The following is a 24,506-nucleotide window of genomic DNA, read 5'->3' as shown; positions in this document are numbered from 1 at the left end:
GATTTGTGGTGACCCTTTTCAGGATTTTCTTCTTCTGGACACATCCTTGGGCTGTTCAGCTTCTCCAAGGTCACACCCGCTAGCTCTTCTGGGATGTACAGTGGTGAATCAAACTCTCTACCTCTGGCTCTGCAGCCAGATACTCAACTCACTGAGCTATCCAGACAGCTACATAAACATTATACATCTAAAATATTGTGTGATGAGAAAAATATTTTGAGAGATTTGAGACAAAGTTGTGTTGTTAGTCAGAGGTACGGGTGGTCTGTTTTAGTGAAGTGATGTGAAAAACAGTGTGTCAAAACTAGCATCTATCCAAATCTGCTAAAATTATATTTGTTGAAACCGATCTGCCTGATTTTGCTAAATTCTTGTGTTTTCTTCTTTTAATCGTTTAATTTTATTGTAATTTTGAATAGAACAGTAAAAATTTGAATAGATCTATTGCCGCTTTGAATTCCTTCACAGTATACTTTGATGATGAAATCTGCAGTTATAGAAGTAAACTGAAACATGGTTTCAGACAACAGAAATAAATAATTTGGCAGGAAAAGATTGGATATCAATAGAGCTGTTTCAGGCTACAGAGACTGAATCTCTCAAAATCTTAACAAGGACATTTCAATGAAAAGAAGAACAAAGCAATGGCCTACAGACTGGAAACACTGTGTGTGTGTGTGTGTGTGTGTGTGTGTGTGTGTGTGTGTGTGTGTGTGTGTGTGTGTGTGTGTGTGTGTGTGTGTGTGTGTGTGTGTGTGTGTGTGTGTGTGTGTGTGTGTGTGTGTGTGTGTGTGTGTGTGTGTGTGTATGTGTGTATGTATGTGTATGTACATAAAAATTCCAAAGAAAGAGCACATGAAAGAGTGCAGGAGCTGTAGGACTGTTGCATTAGATTTCCATGAAAGCAAATTGACACTCAAGGTTGTACAACAAACACTTTTAGCATATATGGACCAAAAATGGCAGATGTTCCAAGTTAGATTTAGAAAATGAAGAGGCACTAGAGTATACCAAATAATTTCAGAAGAAACCTAGCTTGTTAACTATAGCAACAGAAAAACCTTGATATCAGAAGAATTAGGCAACTTTAACGTAGAAAATTAAGAAAGTAAAAAATGTTAAAGATTATCTACACCTCAGTTCAATCATCAATCCAAATGGAGACTGCATGGCTTTAGTTTGTATGACCTGAATAGAGCCTGTTAATGACGTGAGCTTTTGGAGTTCATCCATTCATATAACAGCAATGCTGAATAGTTTATTGTATCTGCTTTCTCCTTTGAATAAATGTATTTAAAAATAAAATGTAATTAGCTACTTTAAATTAAAAGTTTCCTATCCCACAAACTATGGGAATGCATACCTTCTATTGCAGAACTGTGTGAAAGAGCACTGTATAGTCAATGTTGTACCAGCTGATTTCATCTGTATTTCCACTTCATCAATTCCAGAATAAAATTGTAACAATGCATATTTCTTTAAATCTGTAAGACATGAAAAAGAACTGGAACTTAATTCAAAGCAAAATTTGTTCAGCAGTTAGGAAGTTCCAAGTCTAAGTTCCATTCTAAAAACAGAAATTCTTTACTACAAACAGCTTCAACTGCTACTATTCTATTTCCAAACATAATTCAAAATGCTGGTTATGACATTTAAAGTCCTATACATGTTGGGTCCAGGCCACTTGAAGGACATACCAACCTGCATGCACCTGCCCAATGTAAAAATATATACATTAATGTTCAACAAACAATTCATTCAAATAATGAAATAGTAGATACTAGTTTCTTCACCATAAACAGTGATTGCTCTGTATACCCAATTACCAACACACAAAACATAATTACTGATGCAGTGTCCACCAAAGTTGGCCCTCCAGGCATACCATTATCTAGACCAATGGTTCCCAAACTTGGGTATGTATGTATGTACAGTAGTACCTTGGTTTGCAAAACAGATTTGACTTCTCTGTTTTTTTAAGTTGTTCCAACGCAAACCAAAGAAATGAACATGTGAATACCACAACATTTGCAACTGCAACAATTTTCTGAGAGAAGGGTTGCATTTTCTGACAGAATTGCAAGGGTGTCAATATTTTTGGCCATGAATGTATGTATGTACAGCAGTACCTCAGTTTATAAAAGCCTCCGTTTACATAATTTTCAATTTATGAACCGAAATCCATAGAAAATAATGTCCTGGTTTATGTTTTTTTCCTTCCTCCCCCATGTACGAAATGGTTTCCTCAGGACGCATTGCACCTGGAGGTTTCTAGTGCTGCCCCCATTTCTAGCACAATCCGCCTATTGGTTTATGAAATATCCCAGATTAATTTCGTAAACTGAGGTCCACCTGTATTTATATGTATGTACAGTTGTGTTCAAAATTATTCAACCCCCAATGCTGTAAAGGGGTTTAGGGACTATAGTGTACATTTGGAATTGTATTCAGAATGAAATCCTACAAGGACGTTTTAAAGAACCAAATGCAACTAAAATAACATCAATTGTTTATGTAATACAGTAGTAAATGTTTCTTTTGTGGTTTCTTCATTGCCACAATTATTCAACCCCTTAAAGACTACCACTCTGAAGAAGAGAGGTTCATCCAGGTGTTTTTGAACAGGTATTAAAAACACCTGTGGATGTCACCGAGCACCAATCAAGCATAATAAGCACCAATTAGGCAGCTTTAAAAGGACTGTGATACTCAGCTCCTTCTAGATATTTACTGGTGTGGTTACAAACATGGTGAAGTCAAGAGAATGGTCCAGGAAGACAAGAGAAGAGGTGATTTGTCTTCACAGGAAGGGCAATGGCTATAAGAAGATTGCAAAGAAGTTAAACATACCAAGAGACACCATAGGAAGCATCATTCACCAAATTCAAGGCAAAGGGCACTGTTGAAATGCTACCTGGTCGTGGAAGAAAGAAGATGCTGACTTCGACTGCTGTGCGCTACCTAAAGCGTAGAGTGGTGAAAAGTCCCCGTGTGACTGCTGAGGAACTGAAAAAAGATTAGTCAGATGTGGGTATAGAAGTTTCAGCTCAGACAATAAGGCGCACACTGCGTAATGAAGGTCTCCATGCCAGAACCCCCAGGCGCACCCCCTTGCTGTCTCCCAAGAATAAGAAGAGTCGACTGCAGTATGCCAAAAGTCATGTGGGCAAACCACAAAAGTTGTGGGATAGTGTTCTGTGGACTGATGAAACAAAATTAGAACTGTTTGGGCCCATGGATCAACGCTATGTTTGGAGGAGGAAGAACAAGGCATATGACGAAAAGAACACCTTGCCTACTGTGAAGCATGGCGGAGGGTCAATAATGCTTTGGGGCTGTTTTGCTTCTGCAGGTACAGGGAAGCTTCAGCGTGTACAAGATACCATGAATTCTCTTCAGTACCAGGAGATATTGGATGAAAATGTGATGCAGTCCGTCACACACCTGAGGCTTGGGAGACGTTGGACCTTTCAACAGGACAATGATCCCAAGCATACCTCCAAGTCCACTAGAGCATGGTTGCAGAGGAAAGGCTGGAACATTTTGGAGTGGCCATCGCAGTCACCAGACTTAAATCCGATTGAGAACCTCTGGTGGGACTTAAAGAAAGCAGTTGCAGTGCACAAGCCTAAGAATTTGACTGAACTGGAGGCTTTTGCCCATGAAGAATGGGCGAAGATACCCGTAGATCGCTGCAAGACACTTGTGTCAAGCTATGCTTCACGTTTAAAAGCTGTTATAACTGTAAAAGGATGTTGTACTAAGTACTAAGATTGAATGAACTAATAATGATGTGAGCACAGAAAAGACATTTGTGGTTATTTCATTATAAACTTAAGGTTATATTTCTCTGACCTACAAGTGCCTCTTTCATGTAAATGTAAGCAAGATGACTGAATGATCAAAATCAATGTCAAAATGGCCAAAACATGGGGGTTGAATAATTTTGAACACAACTGTATGTATGCATGTATATATGTATTCAATCAATCTTATTTACAGTCCCCCTTTCTCCCGATGCCCTTCTTTCTCCCATCCTTATCTATACTTTATCTGAACAGATATTTTAAGATTGTATGTGTAGATACATATTTCTAGTGCCACCTCCGTTCCTAGTGCAATCCGCATATCAGTTTACGAAATTTCCAAATTACATAACATCCCGGATTTAATTTTGTAAACCGAGGTACGCTTGTAGGTAGGTAGGTAAGTTGTGCTGGAGGAGAAGCTTGAGAGTCCCCTGGACTGCAAGGAGATCAAACCTATCCATTCTGAAGGAAATCAACCCTGAGTGCTCACTGGAAGGGCAGATCCTGAAGCTGAGGCTCCAGTAGTTTAGCCATCTCATGAGAAGAGAAGACGCTCTGGAAAAGACCCTGATGTTGGGAAAGTGTGAAGGCAAGAGGAGAAGGGGACGACAGAGGACAAGATGGTTGGACAGTGTCACCGAAGCTACCAAGATGAATTTGACCAAATTCCGGGAGGCAGTGGAAGACAGGAGGGCCTGGTGTGTTCCGGTTCATGGGGTCACAAAGAGTTGGACACGACTTAACAGCTAAACAACATGTATGTATGTATGTATGTATGTATGTATGTATGTATGTATGTATGTATGTATGTATGTATGTATGTATGTATGTATGTACGTACGTACGTACGTACGTACGTACGTACGCATGTATTCAATCAATCTTATTTACCTTATCTGAACAGATCTTTTAAGACTGTCTGTGTAGATACATATTTCTAAAAAAACGAGTGCATAATTCTTATGACACGGTTCAACAGGAGTAGGTTTTCACAAAACTGAGAAAACTGATAAGCAACGTATCATTCAGGTTTATTTAAGCGTCATCCATTAAGGCCATCCATTAAGACTTGAAGTTCAGCAAGAAGTATAACTGAAATATCATTTTTAAAGGGTTTACAGCTGCAAAAGAAAACAGCACAACATCTCTATATGACACACATCTCCAGAGAAAATGGTTGTACACTATCTGCTGTATAAGCCACGACTTCATGAATTATTAAGGACTTCCTCCAAAAACCACAGATGCGCTCTCCTTACTCTCCATCACCCTTCCAAGGCAAATATGTGAAAAGTTAGAACATATTCTCTCTGGCATCTATTGAAAGTTGCCTTTCACCTCCATCTGGCCAATGTAATGTAGCCAACTACTTTTTGTTTTCAGCTGTCAGGAAGGCTGCACTATTGTATCTTTTAGGTTAATGATATTTCCGTGCCGCCAGCACTACAAGTACCAGAACTGGTATTTCTGCCTCTGAAGATGGTGGCGACAGCTACATACTAAGAACCACTGCCGCTACCATCACTACTCATGCCCTGCTGCCATTACTGCCTGAGCCCCAGCCACCTACAACTTACAGGAAGAGGCGGGTTGGAGAACCTGCCCTTGGACTACAGTGGATTAGAACAACACAATAAAAGGTCCTCTAACACGCTGCATGCTAGAGCGTTCCTCCTATTTCAGAGAGCCTGCCTGAACCAGCTCCTGCTGGTTTTGAAGACAGTGGCAGGAAGGCCAATGGTGGGGGGAAAGGCAGCAGCGGCAGGCTGCTCATATGGACTCTTATGCAGCCCACATTACTCGAAGGTCTCTGGGCAGCTTACAACAATTTGAATTCAATAAAAAGATAAAAACAATTAAATACAATTAAAAATACATGCTCTAAAATTGCCATTTGAATAAAAATCAATGCTTCATCTCACAATCTTAAATGTGGATTTTACATGGCTCACATCTTTCTAGTTAAGTTGAATGTACCAAGTAATGATTTTAATGTACCAAGTACTGATTTTAACTCAGGTTAATAGCAGAAGTAAACATGTGCAGCTTTCTATTAAAACATTTGGTTTCAGCATGATCAGACAACAATATAATCAGCTGTAAAAAAATGAAGTACTGTATTAGAGTTAATACCTCAGAGCTCCATAATAATTATAGTCAGTAGAGGAAGGTCAGAATACTTGTGCTCATTTTAAGTTATTCCTGTCACATGTTTAATGGTTGTGGAAATCAATAATAAATTTGTGCAAAATGAAGAAACCTGAATCTAGGTCAAACATCAGATACCATCAGTTCTTTACAAAATCAGACTTTGCTATATAGACAAGCAGACATTTAACTTCGACATCCAACATAGAAAAAGTCATTTGGAAAACTCATTATTGTTCAGATATTATAAAATATAGTTGTAAAACCCAAATCATAACATGATGTCGGCTGCTTGCCCCTTTTCTCTGAAGTTCTTTGATTTCTATTGAACTCCTCTGAAATACTGAAAACAGAAGCTTGATTCACTACTGACCCAGACATGACACATGCAATATCTATCTTCTGAGAAACATACATGTTCTGTGCTTCAATTTGGCCTTGCATTAAACTTCTTACAGCAACAGTGTGCCCTAATATACCATCCACAAAGAAATTCTGGAACACTACACTGGTGTTACCTAGAAGTGTGGTATTATACAGGAGAGACCAATCTTAATCAAATTCCATGCATTTTCTGAATGCTGCATTTTTAATGTAATCTTTGATCATCTGCAAGAAGAAAATACAGTGGTGCCCCGCATGACGATAATCCATCCCACTGAAATTGCTGTTTAGCGAAATCATCATCTTGCGAAAACCGTTTCCCCATTGGAATGCACTGAAACCCATTTAATACGTTCCAATGGGAAAAAATCGTCGTTTTGCGAAAATCGCCCATAGGGCAGCCATTTTGCGAAGCGCCAATCAGTTGTTAAAATGGCTGTCTTGCGAACCATCAGTCCCGAAAACATAGGGAAGCTATTTTGCGAAGCCGCCGATCAGCTGTACAACTTGTTGTCTTGCAAAAAAACGGTCCGCGAAGCATGGACCAAATCATTGTCCAGCAAAAATCGCCCACTGGAATCACTGTTTTGCGAATCGCTATAGTGATAGCAAAACTTCATTGTCATGCGGATTCGTCATTTTGCGAGGTCGTAGTCTAGCGAGGTATCACTGTACACTCTTCAACATGGATATTCAGAAGGCTATTTACAGTGACTGTGCCTCAATCCCTGTCACTTAGCCCAGCAAGTCACAACTAGAGTATGTGCATAAAATAAATGGAACTTATGGAGGGGTTGACTCACCAAATTCCCACTGATTAAATGGGTCTACTTTAGCTGCAACTTGCAGTGCTGAGTAAAAGGATTTCGGCCTGCATTTGTCTTTCCAACAACTGAAAGTGACTTCTTTTTTGGCACTAAGCACACACATTTTGAAGGCCCCTTCCACTGGATTGATGCACAGGTCACATTAATTCAGTGACCATGTACAACATATTAAAGAAAAATAAAGTGACCTCCACTACATTGATACTGGTGAATTTAGGGCAGGGATGATGAACCCAAGATGACACATGGAAAAAAGAGTGAACTAGTGAAAAATAGATTAATGGTTAATGACTGGAAAATTGCAGAAGATGAGGTTCTGAAACTTTGGAATTCCATCCCTAAAACCTTTGACTATGAAAAATCTCACAATGGCAGTGTTAACTGTATTTTAATACTGAGATATTGTTTTCAGTGATATACTTTGTCGAGTCTAATAATGAGAATAGACTTATTGATGAAACTGGTACTGCTTTACAAAGCTCTCAAAGCAAACAAATACAAGCCTGATTTAAAAAATTGACATTATTAACAAAAGTCAGCAACAAAAGTCTCACTGAGAGTAAAATGTGCTAATTTTTTCTTCCTTTAAAAAAGGTTTCATTACATGAATTGCTGCTCAGTGATTTAGGTGTCTGGCTGCAGAGCCAGAGGTTATGAGTTTGATTCCCCGCTGTGTCTCCTGGGAGAAAAGCCAGCCTGTGTAGCTATGGGCAGGCTGCACAATCCCAGGATGCTTCCAGGAGAATAGAATGGTAAAACACTTCTGTGTATTCTCTACTTAGGAAACACTAGAAAGATGTACAGTATAAGAGCCCCATGTATAAGATGCCCTCCCATTTTCTAACTCGAAATTAAGAAATCAGTATTTTAAACATAAAACAGAGCGCATTTTTATTTAGTAATTAGGTAACATTTACATACCAGTACTGTCATATTATGCATCACAGTTTAACTTTATTCAGCCTCTGGGCTCAGAAGGCTCAGACACTAGGAGTCCCTGTTGCATCTGAGCACTGTTGCAATTGGTACATCAGGCTTGTGATTGAAGCTAAGTCTCCTGATTAGAGGCAGCTAAGCCTCCTGACTGAAGGAAGCATTTGCAGAGCCAAGGTATGGGCCATTTTGTTCTCTCCTCAATTTACTTCCATGTATAAGACAACCCTCAATTTTTAGTCTAATGATTTTAGGAAAAAGTAGCATCTTATACACAGGAAAATACGGTAAATCAAAACTGACTTGCCAACACACAATTATTGTTACTAAATGAAATAAGGCTTATCATTTCACATTTCTCTGGAAAAAAACTTGCAAAATGAATTGCAAGCATTTCAAAGAGACATGATGTAATAGTGATGGGAGATTTCAATTATCCTGATATCTGTTGGGAGGCAAATTCTGCCAAGTACGACCCTTCCAAGAAATTCCTGGCTTATGTGGCTAATTTATTAAAAAAACTGGAGGAAAAAAACTTAAGAGGAGTAGTTAGTTAACCTTGACTTGATTCTAACCAACCGAGACAACTTGGTGGAGGAAGTAGCAATAAAGGGCTTCCAGAGGCTGTGAAGGAGCTGAAGGCAGTGTGCCGTCCTCTGGTGGGAAAGAAGACGTAGAGGAAGGAGGATGTGTGGAAGGGGTGTTAATAGAGTTAGATCAAACGGAGATACTGACTGAAAAAGCTGCGGAGGTGTGTCTTGTAGAAGAAGGAGGGGAGGAGTTAGATTTAATTATATGGGAGGAGATAAAAGAGGAAAAAAGCGCGCGCGATTTTAGAACCTGGACGGATCTAAACCCGGACAGACCTAGGCACCGAGGGGTGCAAACGGAACCCATTCTCGGAATAAGCCAAGGGACTGATGTGACCCCGGGATTCCCCAACTTGATGACAGGAGGTGGACTGCTCCCAGACCCAGTAGCCACGGGGGCCAAGGGCAGAGGCATTGAACCTCTCGAATGGAAGGTATCGGTTTTCCCCCTGAATTACCCTGGAGGGGGGCGGCGGGTAATTCGTCCTGGCCCGGAGTTCCAGAAGAAGCCTTTGGAGGGCGATTGGGCCCGCCATCCGTGCTGCGGCACGGTATGCGCGGTGAGGAGCGCGCCCATAAGGCAGATGACGGACCGTGAGAAGTTTGGGCCGGCTCCCTATTAGGGGATCCCGATGTTCCACTTAGTGTTCGCCCTAAGAAATATAATCTGTTGCCGGATCACCTGTTGCAAGATCCTTTTGATTCACGCGAGTTGCGAACTGTTTGTAATAAAAATATTGTTAATGAAAATCCCGAGGAGCCTCCTTGTCTTTTTCCCGCCTTCACCACTAGCGCTCCCCCCGCCGGAGAAGGACTTTCTTACAGAGGCATTTGATGGGGCCACTGTGAGATACAGGAAGCTGGACTAGATGGGCCCTTGGCCTGATCCAGCAGGGCTCTTCTTATGTTCTTATGGAAGTATAGCTCTGAACAGGAATTAACATGATCAAAACCACAGCAGATTACTAGTTCCCCATGATATGTTCATGAGCTTTCAGAGACACCCAAGCTGCTATTGCTGCTAAAAACATGCCTTACTTTTATTCAGCAAGTTAATTCTTCAATGCTTTTTTTACTCTGATATGTATGTAGACTTTGATTTGACTGAATGTTTCTTCGAATTATGAAATTCCAAGAAACATTAAGAAATAAATCAGAACTAGGGCAGCACCAAATTCCCCAGCTTCACTTTTGGATCCAATTTAAGCAATTTAAACTTGAATCTGACCTGATTCACAATGATGTGGACGTCCTTCATTCCGCAGACTCAGAACATCTGAATCTTCATATCTTATATTAAATCGCACTGCAAAACTGAAACTGTTTTAAGTATTTCTATATTGTTTTTTTCATGGAGGAAATGTGGAGACATTGTATCCCTCATCAGAGTGTAAAGCTGGGAACTAGACAGGCAAAGTATTTTGTTGTCGCCATGAAAGGGCTGCAGAATCGCAGCCCTTTCATGGCTGCTTTCCCCTTCCACTTCCTAAGCCCTGTGGGGCTTAGGAAATGGAGGGGAAAACCAACTATGAAAGGGCTGCAGGATTGATCCTGCAGCCTTTTCATGGCTGCTTTCCTCCGCCCGTGGGCCTTAGGAAGTGGAGGGGGAAAGCAGCCATGAAAGGGCTGCGGGATCAAAGGGCTGTGATCCTGCAGTGCTTTGATCTTTCCCCCCTTACTTTAGTGTATAAGATGACCCTCAATTTTTATTCTAAAGATTTTAGATACATTGGACCCTCGACTTACAGATGGCTCGACTTACAGACTTTTCGAGTTACAGACTTCTCTGGCTGCAAAATTTAGATTCGACTTGCAGCCAGAGAATCGACTTACAGACCAGAAAAAAACCAAAATGGAATAAAAATAGAATAAAAACCACTGGTTATGGGATTAATCGGTTTTCAGTGCATTGTAGGTGAATGGAGATTCGACTTACAGACTTTTCGACTTGCAGCCACCATTCCAATACGGATTAATTCCTTAAAGTAGAGGGTCCACTGTAAAAGAATCATACAGAGAAAAATACAGTACAGAACACACAAACCCAAAGGAGAAGAGTTTAACTTCAAAAATAGTCTTGAATCTTAATAAAGAAATCAATGTGTTAATTTATAGTGGAGCAGATTTCAAGCCAGCAATATATTATGACAACTATTAGATCATCAAATGGAATTTGGCAAATGCTAAGTTGAGAAATCAGTTTTCTGTACTACAATAATTTAATGTGGCTCACACAGAAACATTCACTGATTACTTCACCTCCTCACAGTTCTTCATCTCAACAATGTAATTTAGCCTTTCATGTTGTGATCATTGCTTTTAAAAAAAATTAGTAGAAAGTGCAGCTGTGCAGATTTGGTTTTGTATTATAGATCCCAGATGGAATCTTTACAGATACATTTGAAATCATCCAGAGACCTTCAAGTATATTCTGACTTGCCTTCTTAACATCCCTATACTAACTAGAAGTAAATGACAAGGCTATAAGTAAGGGGTTTGGAACACCACTGAAGTAGGCTGAACAGATATCTCACATATCTCTATTAATTTGGCATCACTACAGTCTCATCTCCAACAATCTGAGGTATGTTTCTACAGGACATGGCCTGAACAGGAATGTGCTGCCTGACTGGAATAAAACTTTTAAAAAGTAGTTGAAGAAAAGCTTTTCTTGCTTTACTCCCAATCAAGAATTAATTAGCTGTAAGTGAAGATAACATGCACATTTGTGTGGAAGAGATATAGTGGACTTATTTTAAAACTGAATTTCTAAATGCAAGACTGTATGTATCCCTGCTTCAGAGAATTAGATCAGCTGATTTTTCTACCTCTGTTATTATGGAAATAACAAAATAAATTACTATCTACACACAATAATACCTTTATAACTGACTGCACTTAAATGACTCTAAACATAATGATAGATCCTAGTGTGGTGTACTGGATACAATGACAATGGCTCTGGAAAACAGGGTTTGAAACCCTGCTCAGCCATGGAAACTCACTGGAGGAGTGGAACTGGTAAAACCACTCCTTAAATATCTCACTTACCTTGAAAGCTCTATTAAGGTTGTTATAAATTGGTTCCTACTTGACAGCACAGAACAAACATAATGATATGTGTTCATCATAGCATCTTAGAGCTCATTTCCTCAAAGAGCTTCTCTCTCAAATTTATTAATGGATTGGCTTGCATCCCCATAGAATATAAAAGAATCAAAACTTTCAGGTGCAAGCAAAGCTACAAGAAATCACTAAGAAATGTGGCAACTGTGATTATATAATCAGCATAATAAAAGATACAGCAACTACATTTAAGCATTCCAGGAGAGAAGAAAACTGTTTCCCCTTTTCAGGCCCCATTTAAAAGAAAATCTCTTTTGGTTTCTCCCCTGAGTGGGGGAGGACTAAAGACATTGGCAACTCAGTATTCTAGCCAAAGTGTCTCCAGCCTTCAAGTGCAGTGGTAAGCTTTGGAATGCAGAATGAGTAACTTGATCTTTTCTCTTCCCTTCTCCTTCACAGAAACATTTAGAAAGTAATTTAACCTCTTAAAATGGCATTTCAGCACTGGTTCATGAAGTTATCCTGCTGAAACTGGGGAACAGTTTCAGCTTTAAGTTCTTTCACACAGAGAGAGCTGCAGATATATACACACATATCACAGAGGTGGACTCTTAAGATATGCAGCTATAAATAAATTCCTATCTATTATTTTGTGTGCCTGTTTTCAGGCACCAAAGTATCTTCATTTCACATTAAACTAACAGTGCATGCTGAACATGTTTACTCAGAAGTACTAAGTTCAATGGCATTTGTCTTACAGTAAGTAGGCTTAGAAGTTCAAAATCATAAAACTTATGTAGTTCATGTTGCTGTAAATAGGCAGAATTCATTTAAGAAACTCAGAATTTATTTAGGAAAGAGGTCAAGAGGCTCAAATCCTGTATTAACCTACAATAGTCTCTACTGTAACTTTTCTCCTTAACCGAAACCATAGACAGTAAAATTATAATTATGCCAGAATTTTGTTTTTCTCTGCCACCCAGAAGGTACCCTGTTTCCACTCTGGCATAACAAATATTCAATCAATTTCTGAGGAATAATCAAGGTGTGTATAATCAAGGGCATACGAGTTATATTATTTAGATTAATATAACAGCCAGCCAATGCAAATAAATAAGCCATGAAAACAATATACAAATACTCTCAAAATTATACAACGTTACTAGTGTTTCCTTTCCATACTAGTATTTCCGCTCCATTTGCCCATTAATCATGATCAGTGCTGCACCAAATTCCAGTGTTCAGTTCAGTACAAACACCTGGTTCAAACAAAGTCTTCCCCAACAGAACTGCGTTTTAGGTCTGTGAACTTTAACTCCTTCCCTGCCTTTCAGCTTCATGGTAAACAATTTGTTCTCAAGTTTAAATAGCTTTTGACCAGACCTGAAAAGTCAGTTCAAACCATGGCTTCCAGTTCTGGTTTATAGGTGTGTTACTGTTCACACACACACACACTCTCTCTCACACACACAAAGTTTGCCTCACTTAAGACTATGGTTCACATTAAATTAGCCAACCTAAACAAAGGTTTAGAAATCTAGTTTGTTTAACTAACCATATTTAGAATTAACCACTGACGACAGATTGTTACCTATCGTAAATCAGAAGCTATTAAATGTCTTCTCACAGTTATGCCTAGGCAAGAGAATGAACCTGAGGGATGCTAGACACTTTTACTTCACACTAATCTACAGTTAAATAGAGGGATGGGGATGGTGTGTAGCCCTCAAGATGTTGTTCAACTGAAACTTCCAACAGGCATAACTAATGACAGGGGTGGATGAAGATTATAATGCAGGAAACGGGGGGGGGGGGGGGGCGCTACATATTCTCTTAGAATAGCCTGGACCCTGCCACTATCTTCCTCCACAGTAAAATGAAGGCAAGATTTTATTTAAAGTTGCATGTGCATTCTAGTGCTCTCACTATTAATGGAGATCAAAGGCTTCTCCAGTCCAGAGGTTCAATTTGAACTGTTATGGCTCAGATAAATGTTTTGTTCAGGTAAAGTCCTGATGAGAAACCATCCCAAAGATTAGAGCAATGGGCTCTAGGAACTGGGATGGAAATATTACAATATCCTCCCTGTTAAAAGTCAGAGCAGACATTGATTGATGACCTAGTACATGTAAACTCATGAAAAACATCTCTGTATAGGGACAGGGTGCTGAAGAAGGATACCCAACAAAATGTTATCGGTAACAGTTCCGATTCCAGCTCAGAAAAATGTACAGTAGGGCCTTGACTTATAAACAACCTACCTACGAACATTTCTACTTACGAACAGCTCCAGTCGCAAAATTTTGCTTCGACTTGCAACCAGAGCTTCCACTTACAAACACATAAAGTCAGGGGGAAAGGGCAGGACATTCAAATTGCTAACAGCAGGTGGCAAAAGAAGCTGCTTCTTTGTAGCTCTTTCGCCCAGACAGTTAGAAAGTGTGGGAACCAAGGAAGCTGCCTGCTAAGATAAGGTGCTGCTTTACACTTTTGAAAAACTGTTCTGGGTATTTTTGCAGTGTGGTTTTCAACTGGGGGGGGGTATGTTTCTGTGCTGTGATGGGTCTTGGGGGTTGTTTGTTTTCTGGTTTCCCCCCATTTCCCATTGGGGGGTTGGTTGCTTTTTGGAGTGTTTTCCCCCATTTCTGATGGGTTTTGGGGGGTTATTTGTTTTCTGGTTCCCCCCCATTTCGGATAGGTCTTGGGGAGTCTGGTTGCTTTTTGGGGTTTTCCCCCCATTTTCAATGTGTCTTGCATGCTTCCCTTGCTTTTTAGTTTGTTCTCTGTGCATTTCTGATCTGCTCCGTTTGTTTTCCGTGCTTTTGCAATGGTTCCTGCATGCTCCCCTTGCTTTTTACTTTGTTCTCTGTGCATTTCTCATCTGCTCCGTTTTTCTGTACAGGATTTTTGCAGCTTGGGCTTGGTGGTTGGGGTTATGTTTCTGTGCTCTGAGGGGTCTTGCAGACCCTTTCTGCAAGGGTCTGTGCTGGCATGGGTTTTTCCATATTCATGGACTACAGCCCTCAGACGTCTGCAGCAATCTTTCCAGCCGGACTTCTTGAGACTTTAATTAAGAAAACAATGTCCTGTTTTCAACGTCTTAAGCTAATGCATTCAGACTCTGGCAGCCACTTTCACCCAGTGGAGAAGACAGGGTAAATGGACAGGCAAGGCTAAGCTTTGTGGAAGTTACAAAAGATTATGGGTGTAACAGTCTCTGCACAGGAAGTTCCTAAAAAAACTACTAGACCTATGATCAATTTGTACTCACATGAATTTAGCCCTGCCAACCCATTTCTCCTGCCTTCTCACAGAATGAAAATGGCTGTCAGAGTCTGAATTCATTAGCTTAAGAACCTGAAAGTATCTGTCAGGACTTTTATTTCTTGATTAAAACCTCCAGATATCTGGCTGAGGGAATTCCTGTAGACCTCTGGGGACCACTGTTCACAAATTCCAAAAACCTCTAATACTCAATAGGTTGCTTAAAGCAGTGGTTCTTAACATGGGCAATAATGCCCCCCAGGGGGCGATTTCATTTTTCAGGGGGGAGGTAGAACAAAAAGGGGCGGTGTGGGGGCGGCGGAACAGAAGGGGGGCGGTAGGGGAGCGCTGGAGCAAGCCAAACCTGTGTAGGCGACTGCAGCCGCAGTGCTGGCAGTAGATCCAGTGCTGCTGCTGCCGCCAGATGATCCAGCTCTTTCTACCTGCCACGTCCCGCCTTTCTCCTTTAGGGGAGCACTGTGTGGATCGGGTGGAAGGAAAGGGTCTCTTGCGTCCTCATCCTCGCCCCGTGAAGCGCTGCCTCGCACCCGGGTGGGGAGGGAGACTAGGTAGGTAGGTAGGTAGGTAGGTAGGTAGGTAGGTAGGTAGGCAGGCAGGCAGGCAGGCAGGCAGGCAGGCAGGCAGGCAGGCAGGCAGGCAGGCAGGCAGGCAGGTAGGTAATCATCACCTCGGGGAGGGGGGTGATGATAACTTCCTCAATGGCTCAAGGGGGTGTTTCTTTCAAAAAGGTTAAGAACCACTGGCTTAAAGTAAAATGGCAGCTGCAGTATCAAATTAATGGGACTAATTCAACATCACAAGAATAATTACAGATGTATTTGGTGTATTACTCAACTTTTGGATTTTACCGAAGCAGAAGACAATATGTTACTCCAACTACCATCTCAAGCTTTCTTTCCTATTTAAGACACAGCAACAGTGCAATACACTTTATGCCTTTTCATAATGCTTCCTCTCTTAGGCAAACAGTTTCTAAGTATTCATTCTGGCATCTTTGCAAATAAATTAAGGGAAAACAGATGCACTGGCAGAGATGCATGGAAAGCATTCGGACTTCAATCATGCTAGGGATCTATTGTGCTATAAATATAACAACATACAATCTAACAAGACCTCCCTTCTGATACACTTATCTTTTCCATAGCAGCAACAAGCAGATACACATAAAATAGTTCATGGAAAAATGACTGACAATATATTTTATTACTTCTGCAACACAAACCCACACTAATATGTTTACCTATTAGTAGATAGTTCAACATGAAAATTAGCTCGAGCGTAAGTAAAATATTAAGTGCATAGTATGCCTCCATGATGCAGCAACTGAAAAAAAGAAAGGCAAGATAAAGCCAAATAAATTCTGCTGTTTCACTGATTTTGGTGAGAATTGGGTATATGAGTGGAGATTACGTGAGAGTACCATTCTATTAATACAAATGAATTCAACTAATACATACAAAAATGAAATACTAAAACTTTGCATACATTGCAGCTGAAGAGAGTCCTACTTGGGGAAATCTGAAGATCAATTCAGATCAGATTTACAATGCTAAAAGGGCCAATTTAAATTCTGACCTCTAAATTTTACAATATATTTCTGTTTCAGAAGTACAGATACACAACCATTTTTTTCTGTATGCCTGTATGCATTCTGAGAAAGGGGGAGTGATTACTTAAGCATTAACAAAGTGTACATTTAAAGTGATCTATATATTGGAATACTGGGGAGCTGGTTGGATAGCTTAGCACAGCAGCTGAACTACCCTGTTGTGGAGAAAGGGAACGGCAGTTTGATGCTCTGTTGTGTCTCCTGGGAGAAGAGCAAGCCTGTGTGACTAGTCGTAGAATACCAACAGAAGAAGAGATTGGTAAAATCAGTTCTGAATTCTTTATACCTAGGAAACTCCAACTTGATGACATATATTTTCTTATTATACAGTATATACATTTTAAACATTATGAGTAATAAGCACCTGAATATATAATGACACTTTTAATCTCATTATTATTTTTTTTCAAAGGCACCCATTCTTAGATGTTTTGATAAAAAATTCTTTAGTCACACCCATCAAGACCACAAGACAGGATGGTTTATCAATGCATCATATACACCACTGGTTCTTAACCTTGGGTTACTCAGGAATTCTGGACTGCAACTCCCAGAAGCCTTCACCACCAGCTGCCCTGACTGGGGTTTCTGGGAGTTGCAGTTCAAAAGCATCTGAGTAACAAAGGTTAAGAACCACTGATATACACCAATAAAAACCAATCAATCAGAAGCCAATGCTTTCCTGTAACTATGGTTCCTTAAGTAGTCACTTGTGCATTTCTACATGTGAGCTTTGAATCAGCACCAGCACAGAACTTTGTTCAGAATGCTCTAGAGCAGGTAACCTCTCACCATCCCAACTAGATCACCACCCAGTCTTAGGTAATCCAGATGTTATTCAACAGCAACTCCTAGAAATCCTGGCCAGCACAGCTGGTGGTGAAGCCTTCTGGGATTTGCAGTCCATAACCACCTGGGTTACCCAAGGTTGAGAAGCACTGCACTAGACATTACTCCTGCCTTCTCAGTTTCCAAAACTGCAGTGGTGGTCAAGTAACACAGCAGCCAAGTAAGAATGAAGAACACTGATGAAGAGATATAAATTCACAGAATACAACTCAAAGAACTTAGGTCACTGGAAAGTAACTTCTTCTTTCTGAATTCTAGACAACGTATTTATACTCCAAACAAGGGTGAGCAGCAAACTAGCAGGATGGTATCTCACAGCCTGTCCACATATAATGCCATTCCTAGTAGCTGGCTCAAGGTTGACTCAGCTTTCCATCCTGAGATCAGTACAATAAGTACTCAGCAATCTGTTACACAAGCAGTTGTTTGCATAATTATGTTGTGCCACCCAGAATGCTTTAATATTATCAGGGTGCAAACTTAAACAATCCAGATGGCTGAGCCTGGCTGAACAGACACTAAAGTCAGCTGAGACTGTGCTGAATCCAATCTCTCCCCAGCCTATAAATGTTGGAAATTACTTTGGATTAATTTGATCCTGGCCTAACTTTATGCCAGCATAGTGGCTATGAGTCTGGACTATGAGAGGTTTAGATGTGGCATAACCCAGCTACTTGTCTACACCTCCCTTTCTCCACCCCTTTTTTGACTCTTTTGTTAGCTAATTTCTGCCAGATGTACTGGCAGGTCTGAGATTAGCTATCACAGCAAGGCCCATTGTGCAAACAAAAGAGGCTTATGACCATTCCAAACCAACGACAAGGAGAGCATCTTTCAAGTTCGGATTCAACTGTCAATCTAACACTGAATAAATGAATAGTCTCTGTCCAACATACACAGCAAGGCCCATTGTGCAAAAACAAGAGACTCATGACCATTCCAAACCAACAACAGCGAGAGCATCTTTCAAGTTCACAGTTTCTACTGTCAATCTAACACTGAATACTGTAAATGAATAGTCTCAGTCCAACATACATCCAAAGAATGAAATTATGACTCTAATTTTGACTGTGGAGCACAGAAGATTGTGCACAAAACTATGCAGTGATGGAAATGAAAGGAGAGTATCTTCCACAAGGAAGGTGAAGTCTAATCTTAGGATAGCTTCACTTTACAAACGACAAGTATCAGGGATTTGATTTCAAGGTGGTAAATTCTCCAGCTTACAAGAAAGAAAGAAAGAAAGAAAGAAAGAAAGAAAGAAAGAAAGAAAGAAAGAAAGAAAGAAAGAAAGAAAGAAAGAAAGAAAGAAAGAAAGAAAGAAAGAAAGAAAGAAAGAAAGAAAGAAAGAAAGAAAGAAAGAAAGAAAGAAAGAAAGAAAGAAAGAAAGAAAGAAAGAAAGAAAGAAAGAAAGAAAGAAAGAAAGAAAGAAAGAAAGAAAGAAAGAAAGAAAGAAAGAAAGAAAGAAAGAAAGAAAGAAAGAAAGAAAGAAAGAAAGAAAGAAAGAAAGAAAGAAAGAAAGAAAGAAAGAAAGAAAGAAAGAAAGAAAGGAGCTTTACATAGGACTAAGTGGACATCTCAAGTTTTTTAGGTTCAAAAATTTTATTCAACAGTTTGCTGAGAATGAGGTCCTGTCACGTGAATGCAGGTACAAGAAACCACCCATTGATTATTGGAAAAAATAAAAGAGGGGAAGGGGTGAAAACAAAATATTATGCATCTTAAAGACTTACAGATTTGTTTCAGCATGAGCCTTCATGGATCCATTTTCACAGACATTCAGCTGGATCTGAGGAAGTGAACTTTGATCCACCAAAACTCACAAATCTGTTAGTCTTTAAGTTACGACACTATTTTGTCCTCTCTCTCCCACATTTTATTTTTTTCTCTTTAATTTTGCAAGCATGCTGAAGCAGACTAACATGGCAACCTCTCTGGAAACTTTTATAAATTGCTTCACAACTGGGTAGGGAAAAAATGAAACCCCATCTGTGGTTGTATGGAAATCAGAGATGGCCAACAAATACACCAGAGTGGAAAAATGGGCCTCCTCTACTGCAACTTACTTCAGCACAGTAAGTTGCAGTTAGAGTAGGCCCATTTGAATCAATGGTACTTTAAGAGGAGTCAACTTACTAAATTCCCATTCATTCAACAGACCTACTCTAGTGCAATTTACTTCTTGTAGCAACAGGATTTTGGCCATTGCAAGTCAAATTTCCCACACTTTGAGATGTCTGTTTGCAAAAGGAATGTCAAACATACTTAAGCAAAGAAGACACAAAGGCATGCAAGATTTTAATTTGTATGTTTAGTCTAAAATGCTAGAACATTCTCTACTGACACCTCAGTCGATTTGCCACTGGTCTGGTACAATAATGGAAAACATTTGAATGTTACATATCTTTCCTATGTAACCAAAGAATTTTAAAACTTTTAAGACTATAATACAGTATTTAATTCAATTATATGATAAGGCCGATTAACATATGAAAAATTAATCAATTAAGACACTGAGGACTGAAGCCTCACCCACTCCCTCAAATAATCCAAATTGAATTCCTATGAGTCACCCCAACAGAAGACAGAAAATATTTTAAGTCTGGGATGCCAAATGGGAGTGATCAGCTAGTAAGCCTTTTCTATGTTTGTTATATCACAGTCACTGCTGTGGAAATAAAAGCCAACTTTTCACTATCTTCTTAGGTATAACATCCTATTTCCTACCCCACACACTTATTTGAAATGAAAGCTTCCTAAACTGTATTCTGCAAGCAGGGGACAGAGTAGCAGCAATATAGCCTTCCTGGGCAGAAACCCCAATACTGTAGGATAAAATGGTTCTGCCTCAACTTCTGTTCAGTAAACTTCACTTGTAAACATACAGTATTCATATTGTGTTTTTTCAAGCTGTGTAAATATTTCAAGCAATTTTTTAACAACGAAAAGTACTTGAAGTTATAATATTTTATATAAAGGAGAACACAATAAAGTATATGTAGGCTTTGACCCTATTCAACCTTGCCTGACAGTGGTCCCTACTGAACAAAGAAGGACTTATTTCTGAGTAAAGATAAGATTGTGCTTTTGGTATTGTTTAAATAAAATCCAAAACTATGCTTGGAAATTATTTTATTAAAGAAGTCTCTTTTTTTTTTCTAAATGAAGCTACCGAAACTTTTAATATACCAGCTTCAGCATGCCAAAATAGCCATTCATCTTCCGTTTTTTATGTGTAAACACATATGTCTCAAAATCAGTCATCTGAAAAAGTGAGTTGCAATTTTACAAAAATCCAAATCAGAGATAGGAATTGTTGGGGTGAGAGGATAAAGTTTTAGCTGTGAATTGGATTTCTTGTCTCTTTACCAAGCTCAGGAAAGATACTAGAAAAATACTAGAAAGGAGTTCTGTTATTATTACAAGAAAATTGCTTGGGATTAGCTGAACTGTTGAAGAGGAAAGGCAAAAAAGTGGGGAAAAGATGAATAAAGCATCACACAATTTACCCTGAAAATCTTCAGAATAGGATGAATATAAATCTAAAGAAATAAAAGTCACAGTGTGCCACATCTTAAATGTTCAAATGGATGGATTCCACAGCTGCTTAGCAGATGTTAATTCCACATCTAGATTCTCTTTTTCTGGCTTATTTTTATTGGACATTTTCAGACTTTAATGTTAGCATCTGTTCTTTGACCTTCATTAATTTAATTTACACTTTCTGTTCTTATTCTCTGTGTCAGTATGTTTCTCAGCACAATAAATATTTTCACATTTAAAAGGTATGAATTGGAAAAGTAAGAGCACAACATGGGACAATCAGAAAGCTAAGGAGTAACTGGTTAACTTCTGTTTACATCATATAATAGAGCTTATTGATATATTTAAAACCTATTCTCACCAATAATGCTTCTGTAGAACAGAAATCTACTGCATAAGCGCAGCCATCCACGTTTAACCATGCTTGATTCAAAGGCATATTTTGAATAATAATGTTGTGCAAATTATTAAAAGAATGTTATTTGATAGTAAATTAAATTAAATAAGTAAGATTCAAATTTCAGAAACAAACTACAGTAGTAGGAACAAACAGGAACAACATCTTCATACAAAGTCATATGTCTTTCAGGTGAACAAAATTTAAACATTGGAGCAGGAAGTTTTAATTAGCACATTTAACAAGAAAAAGATGATGGAGGAGGAGGAAGAGGCAGCCTCTGTAATTAGGTGGTCGTATTAAAGGCAGGAACTCAGATGTTCCCAAGCCATGGTGCCACAGTGCCTTTATACATGCTAAACTTCCCTCTTGCAGCAATCCAGAATGGAGTTTCTAATAATTTTTATCCCAACACTTTTCTTTAATAGTGAGATTACAACTGCCATCTACCTATGTGAAACTCAACAGGCTCAGAGTAAATAAATTCAGATGTATATCTGAAACACTCTCCTTCTATAATGCTAATGGTTGTTGAAACATGTTTATTCTTGAAGCATATTTGGTTCTATTTTGTTCCCTTAAAAGGAACATTTTACAATAATATTTTTCTTCAAAGTTGGCAAAGATGTTTTTCCTTTCAACAAACAGCAGCTTTTGCTCCTTTACCATATTAAGAGAAACATCTTACAACTATATTATGACAAACTGTTACAGTTCAAGTTACAGAACTAATTTTTTTAGCTGCATGTTCATTGTGCCTTTGATATTACATCCCTAAAATGCAATTAAAAGATCAAATAATCTATCTTTCAAGCTTTGCTGATGACACTGTATTTAAAGGGAACAGCAAAAAACCTGAGATTTGTAAAATTGTATTATGTTACATGATTTTGAAATAAACTGCAGAATAAAATGTGGTGCTGTACAGAGCATAGACTGAATAAATAAGTGAAACTAAAGGTTCATCACTGTAATGTTAAATCACAGTTTAGTGTTTCATATGAATGAAGCCAATGCAGATGTTCTGTTTTTTGGCCTTCATGAGGGGAGGGGGAGAGATCACAGTTAGGAACTATCTCCAGGATAAGAGGCACAACAAATGAATACAGTTCGTGGGACTAAACAATGGAAGAGGGCTATTGACTTTATGTCTTGCTTTGGGTTTCCTGTAGGCATTTGGCTCACTGCTACAGGGAACAGTGTGCTAAACCATAGGTTCTTGATCTGTGGTCTGTGGATCCTGCAATGGGGCTGCAATGTCTTTACAGGAGGTTCACGAAGGCTTGAAAAAATGTTATGAAATTTTGCAGTTAGAAAGAAAGAAAGAAAGAAAGAAAGAAAGAAAGAAAGAAAGAAAGAAAGAAAGAAAGAAAGAAAGAAAGAAAGAAAGAAAGAAAGAAAGAAAGAAAGAAAGAAAGAAAGAAAGAAAGAAAATTTGATGCACTTTAGGGTTTTAAATCTTGTGTTCAGTCTTGATGGTGGGCAGCAACAATATATATTTAAAAGGGATCCATGGAAAAGAAAAGGTTAAGAACCGCTGTGCTAAAGGCCTTTAGCTTTTTCTAGTGGTGATATTCTTTTTTTTTTAAGTCACCTTAATCTATGAGAGCTTCAATCCCCAACAGCATGCCAAAATAGAGATGAGCACTGCTACGGAAACCTTTACCATCTGCAAGAGTATTGCACATGTTATTCACAATCTCCAAAGAGGAACTCCTTATACAGATCTCGCTACTACAGCCATACACTAAAAGCCAAAATGTTTTGGGTTTTTTTGCACAGTTTCTGAACCAGTAAAGGCCTGAAATAGTCATGTACGTTGAAGCCAGGTCTCTCACGTCCCAGTCCAATCCTCTAAGGCAGTGTTCCCCAACCTTAAGTCCCCTGATGTTCCTGGACTACAACTCCCAGAAATCCTGAATAGCACAGTTAAGTGATGAAGGCTTTTAGGAGTTTTAGTCCAAGAACATCTGGGGACCCAAGGCTGTGAATCACTGCTCTAAGGACTACATCATTGATAGCTATGAACCTCAACACTGACTGAAGCAAGCAATACCTTCACAAACAACATGGAATATGTAACGTAAGTTATCTACTGGCTTTTGCACTTCCATAATAGTCCCCCTCATCCATCCATCCATCCATCCATCCATCCATCCATCCATCCATCCATCCATCCATCCATCGAGAGAGAGAGAGAGAGAGAGAGAGAGAGAGAGAGAGAGAGAGAGAGAGAGAGAGACAAGGGGAACTCATCTTACATATATATGTTAAGAATGCATCTAAAATGCTAACATAAGATAAAATTGTAGGCATCTTTCAGTCTCAAGACACAATGGTAACATGCTCTGAATAGAAGTCTTGGAGCAGCGTCTAGAGTAGCTGAGAAGGCCAATTTGAGAGTGACAATCCCTTCCACACTGAAGACAAATAAAATCTGTCCCCTGTCCAGCTCCCTGGTTTTGCCGGTTTCGGGACTGCCTCTTTGCCTCGGCCTGCTGAACAAGTGTCTCTTCAAATTGGGAGAAGCCATGCTGCACCGCCTCCGTCCAGGCTGAATGCTCAGATGTCAAAGTTTCTCATATGTTGAGGTCCATTCCTAAGGCCTTCAGATCCTGCTTGCAGATATCCTTCTATCGCAGCTGTGGTCTCCCTCTGGGCAATTTCCCTGCACTAATTCTCCATACAGGAGATCTTTTGGAATTTGACTGTCAGCCATTCTCACAACATGACCCAGCCAACGTGGCCGTTGTTTCAGTAATGTATACATACTAAAAATTCCAGCTCGTTCTAGGACTACTCTGTTTGGAACTTTGTCCTGCCAGGTGATACCAAAAATGTGTCGGAGACAAGGCATATGGAATGTGTTCAGTTTCCTCTCCTGCCGTGCACAAAGGGTCCAGGACTTGCTGCAGTACAGGAGTGTGCTCAGGACACAGGCTCTATAGACCTGGATCTTGGTATATGCCGTCAGCTTGTTACTGAGCCATACTTTCTTTGTGAGTCTAGAGAACATGGTAGCTGCTTTACCAATGTGTTTATCCAGCTTGACATCTATCGAGAGAG

At 39.4% G+C, this 24,506-nt stretch overlaps 1 protein-coding gene across 2 annotated transcripts in view; it reads right to left on the bottom strand.

Annotated features, from left to right (window-relative positions):
• The window catches only part of BMPR1A (bone morphogenetic protein receptor type 1A), a 92,275-nt gene that overhangs the window by 44,977 nt on the left and 22,792 nt on the right, over positions 1-24,506 (bottom strand). The window contains exon 2 of one of the 2 annotated variants that reach the window (XM_020805977.3): positions 1,364-1,484. The exons of the other annotated variant lie outside the window; for it this stretch is intronic. The gene's annotated coding sequence lies outside the window, so the exon portion shown is untranslated. The remainder of the gene's footprint in view (positions 1-1,363; positions 1,485-24,506) is intronic. 2 annotated transcript variants of the gene reach the window in all.

Source organism: Pogona vitticeps, chromosome 3 (assembly GCF_051106095.1).
Source record: "Pogona vitticeps strain Pit_001003342236 chromosome 3, PviZW2.1, whole genome shotgun sequence".
Lineage (NCBI taxonomy): Eukaryota > Metazoa > Chordata > Lepidosauria > Squamata > Agamidae > Pogona > Pogona vitticeps.
Note: the sequence above shows the minus strand (reverse complement) of the source record. Positions and strands in the feature narration are given on the sequence as shown.